Below are 7,023 nucleotides of genomic sequence, written 5' to 3' on the forward strand. Positions count from 1 at the left end.
AAAATATGCATCATAGAAATCCTTTGGTGAGTTATTTTGATATTTTAAAAATAAAAAATGTTTAATTTATATGTATTGATAGAACTTTTTTAATTATGTTAATAATTGTGTTACAAGAAGCATTGCAAATTAAAATATAAATTACATTCAGTTTTGTTTTTGCATGACAGATACATTGCTGAAAAATCTGTGTAAAAAAGGAATACCTGTAAAAAAGGATACTGTCTATATGAAAAATGGAAGATTGGTTCCAGATCCTAAAATCCAGTAAAAATAACACAATAAACCAATTAATTTAATAGGATGTGTTTAAACAAAATATTTCAATTTAATTAAATTACAGTAGGGACCATTTTAATTAACTTACCAGCAGCATTTAATAGATTTATATTAATTGCACAAATTTAATTTTAATTTTATTCAACTTTTCAGTTAAACATCAAAATATCTCTAAGTTTTAACCAATGTTCCCTCTAATTTTTTGTATAGCTGTGCATGCTGAAATGCAACTGTGCAAAAATTTTCAGACAAAATATCTGATGTGTTCACATGAATTTTTGCTTAGAATTCATTTATACTATCTCCCAATTGTCCAGATTCATCTATACTATACAAACTATTTGGATTATTATGATTGTTTATAGATATCCTGCTGTCAGCTGTGTGCACAAGAAGTAAAAGCACCTGTGCAACTTCATAGAATTCAATGTGCAGTTGTGCATGAGTGCAACTGAAAGCATTGCTTTTAATACCAAATGGCATACAAAAATAATTCCATAGTGAAAGAATTGGAAGAAATGCAATTATATAAACAAATTGTCAAACTTCAAATAATATTTTTTGATTGTTTCAACTGTGGGATAAACTTGGAATGAAAAACCGAATGTCATTACATATGTTGAAATGAATTATAAAAAAAACAAGCAAATCTTAATATTTATTTGAGCATATATAGCAGCTTTAAATGCAAATTCTAAGAATATTTTTTATAATTCATTTTTTAGAAAAGAAAGTATGAATATTTTACTTAGGATTAAAATTAAATGGAAGTGTTTAAAAAAGCAAATTTATTGAAATATATTAGATGAAAACAAAACATATAAAAAGAGAATTGAGTTTTTCCAGACCATTTTAAATCAAAATTATGTAAAAACAAAATTGATTGTATATATTAACATTAAATAGAACGTGCTCAGCAAAATACTAAACAATAACCAAACACCTTTATCGTTGCTGAGAAAGTTTATTTAAAACAAACATTTTCGACCTATTCCATAGGCCATCGTCAGGTTGAAAACGGACAATTGGAAGATTTCACAAGATATAAGTATATATTAACTGCAAGTAACAAGTTTATCATAATTTTCATATTTTAAATCAAAATGTTGTACATCACACAGTTATTGATAAATTTATAATTTTATTAAAATTATGTACAAAAACGAGAGAGGAAAATATCTAACTAAATTTAAATATTTAAACACAAACATATAATGTAATATTCAAACTAAATAGTGAAAATGGTTTAAAAACAATTTATATATTTAATATTTTATAAGCTGTTACATTTATTATTATTTATAAAAAATAAAAATTTTGGGTTATGTTTTATATCAGCTTTATAATTAATATAGAATGATTGAAAACTTGTTATACAGTGTTCATAGAAAGTTATGCATCCAATTTGAGTACTGTATGTTGTATGCAAATTTTGACATAAACAGTTATTATGGTATAAACTGACAAACTAACTTTTATTTTGGTCTCACTAATTACATCCCAAGGAATCCTAGGAAAAAGTCGGAAAAATTCCAATCAAAAGTTCCAATTACAAAGTTGTTTCTTGTCCTCCAAATAGTAAAAATCACTTTTATCTTAATCAGCTTTCCTTATAAACACTTGAAGAAAAAAAGGCATGAAAGTACAGCTTCCTGAAGTAATGTTGCCTCTGCAGTAAAAAAGTTTGTTTTAGCACACAGACATGAATACAAAGCTTTGAATAAAGTACAAAAAATAAACTTAACTTTCTTTGTTTACATGCATTCTATTTAAAGTTAAATTAAATTAATTAATTTAAAATAATTAATAAAATATTAAAATTAGAAGCAATTATTCATTTCCATAAGTAAAGAAAATTAATACTTGATTGCATGCTATTCTCTTAATTAGTTGTATGTTCTTTGGAACTTAGCATAAAGTTGCTTTTGAGAACAAATCATACAGGAACACTCCTTTTGATGGAAAAAGTAGATTTATTTTCTACAACCAAAATATTTTATTTCTACAGTTTTACTTATTTTATCCCATGGTTTTAATAATTAGTTATTTCAGCTGTCACTATAATTATTTTTAATTTTTACCGATATACATAATAAAATAGACTGAAGAAGGACATAAAGCCTGAAATGCATATCCATTGTAAATTATAGGAAATAAATCTACTTTTTCCATCAAAAGGAGTGTTCCTGTATGATTTGTTCTCAATAGCAACTTTATACTAAGTTCTGATGAACATACAAAGAAAATTAAATTAAATTAAAGCAGTAGGAGACCTTATTTATCAATCAACCCTCATGTATGCATATATGTACTGTATATAATACACAAGGGTTGAGTGATAAATATAAATATAAACATATATTTTATATATGCATGCAAAGGATGAAGATATGTTTAAGTTTGAACTCATATCTTGTTCAAATAAAAGATATGGTTTTTATGAATTTTATACATATAAATTATTGATGAAGTTATTTTTACATTGAGTATTTAAAAATAAATCCTTTTTTTTTATTCAGCTGAGTTATGCAAAAATATTTGTGTCAAAAATCAGTCCAGATCTGGAAGGCCGATGGATATTCCTTGATGATGATATCATTGTACAAGGTTAGATTTATTTATTATACATTGCTATATGTGAAATTTTAAAAAATTAAATTTTATGAATATTAAATGTACAAGACTAGGCCAGAAAGTAATGCAACAAATTTTTCCTTTAAAACCTGTTAAAAGATCTTACAAGATCTTTTAACATAGGTTTTAAAATACTTATACCCTGCTGGTCCAGTTGACCTAGTTCCTTACCTGTGTGCTGACTGATTTAAGCAATTTTACAGTATTTTCTACTGAAAATAAAAAACGATTGACTAAAGCTAGGTAAAAAGTAAAAACAGTTTCTGATATTGGGAACATTTATCTGTACATTACTCAATTCTGATGTATTTTTATGCATTGTGCTTTAATGTCATTTGGACTTGTTTTAGAGATAAAGTTACAATGAAAAAAATTAAAAACTGCAATATAGCTTTAAAATTTGTATTTTTATGTATGAAATATATAGTACATCAATGAATTTATTCATAATAATGATGTACTGTATCAACATTATTAGTAGACTTTTTTCTGGTTGTTTTTCATAATTGAGTTGGTTTGGCAATTGTACAGTACTTATGTACATTTGCCGAATATAAGATGGCATTAGCACTATCAGAAATATAAGAATTTGACTTTTGTATTGATAATATTTAAAAAGTATATAAATTATGTAACATCATATAAACTATATAGGTTTAAAATAATAACAAAATTAGGTGGCTTATTTGTATTTTTTAAATCTCAGTTAGGCCTAAATCATAATTGCGACATTTTAATCAGATGAATCAATATAATTGGCACTATATTTGTTGATTTTTTATTAATGAATTTGAACAATTATTAGTTAGTATGTTAATGCACCATATCTAAACTTAACTCATATATAAAAAATAAAACTTGATATTTGCTTGCAAAATATGGCGACGAAACTCTGAATAAGACAATGATTGTGGTTGTACGAAATCACTTATATTTCAAATTTCTGAATAAATAGTGCCCACTATTTATTAACAGACACTAAAATACACAAAGAAATCGTATTTTCATTGCTGAAAACATAATGTTAAGTTTTAAAGCTAGAAATAACAGGATATATTGAGAAACATAATATTACATTTTTTGTTTTTTGCGAAGGAATGCGGAAAACGTAATATTACATTTCTGGCAGGGTAAGTATTAACATATCTATATTATAGACTCATCCAGACTTGTAATGGTTTAACTGAGAGATGAAGTTGGAGCCTGACATATCCATGCTAGATTCTACATGAAAATTTCTTGAGGATTTGATAGAAATTTGGATCTAGGCTACTTGGAATGCAGGCAGATATCTTTATCATCTGACCATCATATTTTTTTTTAAATAAAATTTTATCTTCTATACTATTAATATTTAAAAGTGTAACATATTTCAAAATTTATTGTTGTATATAATGTATGTAATCTATATGCATAATTTTAATTAAAAATATTTTTATTACTTTTCTAATTTAAGTAATAAATTTATATTTAGGTGATATTTTTGAATTGGCAAATGCCACAATCTTAGAAGATAATGTAGGAGCTTTTTCATATGAATGTGATGTCATTTCTAAGCAGTACAATTCACTTGGTGTGAGTATTTAATTAAAATATTAGAAATAGTTATAGAAACTTATTTACTTTATTTTATATCAAATGGCCATAATATGGTTTGTGAGTTGTATGCAGCTTGCAAGAACCTTTGATATGGCTTTCTTGGAGTTATATAATGTATTTCATTATCATTAAATCTTTAGATTTTTGAGAAAAACTATTGAGGAAAGCTGATGTATTATTAAAACTGATCATTATAAAAAAAAAGAAAAATTATTCTGTCACACACAAAACTGCAAATAAAGTAAACATACTATGAATTGTAGTATGTTCCTTGGAACCTAGCATAAAATTGCTATTGACTTGTGTGATAAACAAAGAAACACTCCTCTTGATGGGAAAAGTTTTTATTTTCTATATTTTACAAAGGATATTCATTTTGGGCCTTATGCCTCTCCTCAGTCCTTATTATGTATGATGGTAAAACTAAAAATATAACTAATAGTAACTACTGGAATAACTAATTGTTAAAAGCATGGGATAGAACAAGTAAAACTGTAAAAATAAAAGTTTTTGGTTAAAACGTAGAAAAAATTGACCAATAAAGGAAGTAAAAATATAAAAACNCATATTTACAGTGAGGTATAGGGTTAGGTTCTACATAAGTGAAAAATAAGCTAATAATTTTGTTTATTAATACAATATAATACAAAATACATATAAATTTTTAATTTTTAAAATGTATTTTATCATAAAATAAAGTAAAATGTTTTTATTTAAAAATTTTAGTTTCGAATTTCTTACATTTTTCGGAAAAAGTATCCATCTTTAATTGTTTACATTTTTTATTTCTTTCATTAAGAATTTCGGAATATGGTCAAATATGATGCTCCTTTTTACATTTGCACTTCGCTCCCAACATTGTCTAACTCACAAAGTTCATTCATCAAACTTTCCTTAGTTGAAAGGATACGTTAACCCGACATAGAGCTACAGACGAGCGAAGACACTGATTGGTCGACCACTGGTCGCCATAGCACATATATAAGGTCAATTTGAGTGGGAAAATTCAAGGTGGCTAAGAAGAGATAAATATCGTCTGGCCAACGAGAAGTAGATTTGTCTCACTAACGATAATTTGTGATCGCCGGAAGTGCTATTGCGTTGTAAGGTGTTTTCCTGAACAAAATGGTACAGGATACATTCATTGGCGCTATGGATTCGGACGCCATTTATTGGACAATTAAGTTTAATATCTTGACTCGTGGGTACCTAAATGTTTAGTATTTTACTATTAATTTAATGCAAATGTATACATACCCAATAATATTAAACAGAAAAAATAAATATATTCAATAAAATTCTTTGTTTTAATGAATGTACAATGTCGCGGCTCGGTAAATACGTCAACACTGAAATGAAAATCAGTCTAGCATAGTGAAAATCGGGGAATTACACCTCGAAACGGCGAATTGTGCAGCGGCGTTATTGTGAATCGGCGTAAACCGAGGGCTACCTGTACTAATAATACTAATATATTATAAAAATAGCAGATTATTATTGGCAACAGCAAAAGAGTGGAAACATCATTTGCACTTATTCGCAGAAAGTCCGTTGTTCGCCTAATGTAACTGCCGAATGGAAAGTCCGTTGTTCGCAGCCAGTCCATTGCTTGAGTCACATAACGGCCAAACATAAAGTTCGTTATTCGAGGCATACATTATACAAGGCACCACTGTATATCCAAATTATATAAATAATCAAATGATAAAGCCAGATTAACTATTGGTCTAGAACCTGGCTAATTGATTATACTGATGTGTAATATCCTTTATAAGCCAAACTTTACATGCCTGTGAGGTCACTCTGGTCGCTCAAAAAATCCAGTTACAACTGATCAAATATCTTTATTTTTTCTTTTCAGTAAAACACATGTGCATTTCAGATCAAAGTGTAATTAATGATTCCTCTTCAGTGTTACTGTATAAAACATAACATTAGTTTTCACAAATGTTTAATAAAATATTTCTTATATATAATTTTTTACTTTTAATAAAAACACAACCAAGAGAATCATTCCAAATACAATTACAGTACAGTCATATCCCGGACTTACGTGATAGGTGGGACCGAGCGATAACCGCGTAAGTCGGGGTATAATTTTGCATATAAATACATACAAATTATTTTTAATTGGGACCGGAGACTAAAGAAAACAATAATTTAGAAAAAAATGTTTAATAAAATCTTAGATAATACATATGTATAACAAATTATATTATTATACAGTTTTTCCATTAACTTGATTATCAAACCATAATTTTAACATTGTTTCCATCTCAGCGATAATACCGTGACGTTTACGAATGATGATTGAATTTAAAGATTGAGAATTTTTTACAGCTTCGAGAATTTTTTCTTTACCTTTTATAGTTGTTCTGACCGTCGATTCTGGTAGATCAAACTTCTTTGCCAATTTACAAATTTTCATTTTTGTATCGAAGTCTTTAATAATGTTAACTTTACATTCTAAAGATAAAGTTTTTCTTTTCTTGTTTGATGCAGAAGAATCAG

At 27.0% G+C, this 7,023-nt stretch overlaps 1 long non-coding RNA gene across 1 annotated transcript; it reads left to right on the forward strand.

Annotated features, from left to right (window-relative positions):
• On the forward strand, nucleotides 1–4,488 carry LOC111616011. Its single transcript, XR_002755177.1, has 3 exons — nucleotides 1–26; nucleotides 2,799–2,886; nucleotides 4,388–4,488. It is a non-coding gene; the product is annotated as an uncharacterized LOC111616011 (long non-coding RNA).
• The last annotated feature ends 2,535 nt before the right edge of the window (nucleotides 4,489–7,023 follow it).

Source organism: Centruroides sculpturatus, unplaced genomic scaffold, assembly GCF_000671375.1.
Source record: "Centruroides sculpturatus isolate CEXI.00-Female unplaced genomic scaffold, Cexi_2.0 scaffold2207, whole genome shotgun sequence".
Lineage (NCBI taxonomy): Eukaryota > Metazoa > Arthropoda > Arachnida > Scorpiones > Buthidae > Centruroides > Centruroides sculpturatus.